The 2,235-nt window shown below is 37.3% G+C and overlaps 1 pseudogene; it reads right to left on the bottom strand.

The window, feature by feature from the left end:
* LOC102494329 (elongation factor 1-alpha 1 pseudogene) overlaps positions 1-691 on the bottom strand; it is a 1,899-nt pseudogene extending 1,208 nt beyond the window's left edge.
* Between the last annotated feature and the right edge of the window lie 1,544 nt (positions 692-2,235).

The raw sequence follows: 2,235 nt of genomic DNA, 5'->3' as shown, positions 1-2,235 counted from the left end.
GTGACTTTCGCTATCGGGCGCGTGCGCTCGCCAGACAGATAGAGAGAGACATAGAGACAGAAAGCGAGAAATCACCCCCCAGGGGGGATGGTCACGCCGCAATCCCTTCTCCTCCATTCTCCTCTCAGGATCTTGGGCACGCACGCACACGCGCCCGGCGTGAGTTTTAAGCCACCGGGTCCGGGACACGAACCGCGGTCGACTACGTGGGAGTCCAGTGACATAGCCATTACGCTAACTGCTGGTTCCCGGTCTGCCCGTTCTTGAAGATACTAGCCTCAAATTCACCACCACCAGCAGCAATAATCAGGACAGCAATAATCAGGCACAGTCAGCCTGAGATGAGCCTGTAATCATGTTTTCGATAGTCTCTGTGTCCTGGGGCATCGATGATAGTCACATAATACTTGCTGGTCTCAAATTTCCACAGGGAGATATCAATGGTGATACCACGCTCACATTCATTTTTCAGTTTATCCAAGATCCAGGCATATTTGAAGGAGTTCTTTCCCATCTCAGCAGCCTCCTTCTCAAATTTCTTGATGGTTCTTTTGTCGATCCCACCACATTTGTAGATCAGATGGCCAGTATTGGTGGACTTGCCAGAATCTACGTGTCCAATGACAACGATGTTGATGTGAGTCTTCTCCTTTCCCATTTTGGCTTTGATTTAACGGTGGTTTTCATGACACCTATGTTCTGGTGGCAAACCCGTTGCAAAAAAGCTGGAATTGCCTTCTTCAAGTCTACTTCAGTCTGCTCCTTGTTCATGTACAGAAAAGCTATATATCTTTGTATATTGATTTCATATCCTGTCATTTTACATCCTGTATTTGTCATTTATCACTTCCAAAACTTTTTTTTGTGAATACTTTTGAATTTTCTATGTATGTAGTCATGTCATCTACAAATAGAGACAATTTCATTTCTTCCTTTTCTATTTGAATGTCTTTTATTTTACCATCTTGCCCAATTGTATTGGCTAGGACAGGACTTCCAGGACCATATGAAAAAGAGGTGGAGAAAGTGGACACTCTTGCCTTGTTTCAGCTTTTAGTGAAAAATCTTTCATCTTTCTGCATTCAGTATGATGTTAGCTATGGTTCTCTTTTTCAAGATAGTACAGGTTTATTATAAAAACAAAAATTAGAAATAACAGAGAAGCAAATGAAGAAAATAAAAATTTCTTCACAATAATCATTGCAACATTTTGGAATAGCGTCTTCCTGTGTTTTAGAAAGGAGATGTGTATTTTGCAAAGTTGGATCACATTTCCTAAGCAGGGATCTTTTATTTATTTTTTTTTCGAATGTTTGAAAATTTTATTATGAATGTTTTCAATAGTGAAATGCTTTTTTCTTTATTTATTTTCTGAAATTAAAAAAATTAATTTACATTAATTCCCTAAGACTCATAACAGCATACAAAATGTGATTTCCCATACAGAAACCACTGCATAGTGATTTAATCATTCATGCTATTGTCAATAATTTTCCATTTCTAGTTTCATATATATATATGATATATATTTTTTACCCCTATTTATTTATTTTTTTCACATTTTTAAAATTTCATTTTCTTTTATACATTCAATCCCATTATTTAGCTTCCAAAATGAATATTTCAACAGGTGAACATTTCTCCCTAGTCCAGTTGATAAAACTATAAAATATCTTTAACAGATAATACCACATTTCTTTGTCCCGTTAATGGTTTGCCTCCCTATTTTTCTTCTAAATGTCCTTCCTCAGACCCTACTCTTTCACACACACTATATCTGGTATTTACATTCATGTACTGTATTTCTATATCCTTTAGTCAATCAGTTTCAGTCATAGAGCGCAGACACTTGGTATATATTAAGTGGGACATACAATGTCTCTCCTTCATAGCCTGGCTTGCTTCACTCAGCAGTAAATCTTCCATATTCATCCACTTCCTGTCAAAAGCCAGGTTTTTTTTTATGGCTGAATAGTATTCCATAGAGTATATGTGCCATAGTTTTTCTGTCTATTCATCTGTTCATGAGCATTTGGATTGATTCCATGACTTTGCAATTGTGAATAGTGCTGCAATAAACATTGATGTGCAAGCACTTTTCTGGTTAAGAATTCTTCTGTCCTTTGGGTAGATACCAAGGAAAGGGATTGCTGGATCATATGGTAGATCTATTTGTAGATTTTTGAGGAATCTCCAAATTATTCTCCACAGTGGTTGGACCAATTTACATTTCCA

The sequence above is a fragment of the Tupaia chinensis genome, unplaced genomic scaffold (genome assembly GCF_000334495.1).
Source record: "Tupaia chinensis unplaced genomic scaffold, TupChi_1.0 Scaffold000201_1, whole genome shotgun sequence".
Lineage (NCBI taxonomy): Eukaryota > Metazoa > Chordata > Mammalia > Scandentia > Tupaiidae > Tupaia > Tupaia belangeri.
Note: the sequence above shows the minus strand (reverse complement) of the source record. Positions and strands in the feature narration are given on the sequence as shown.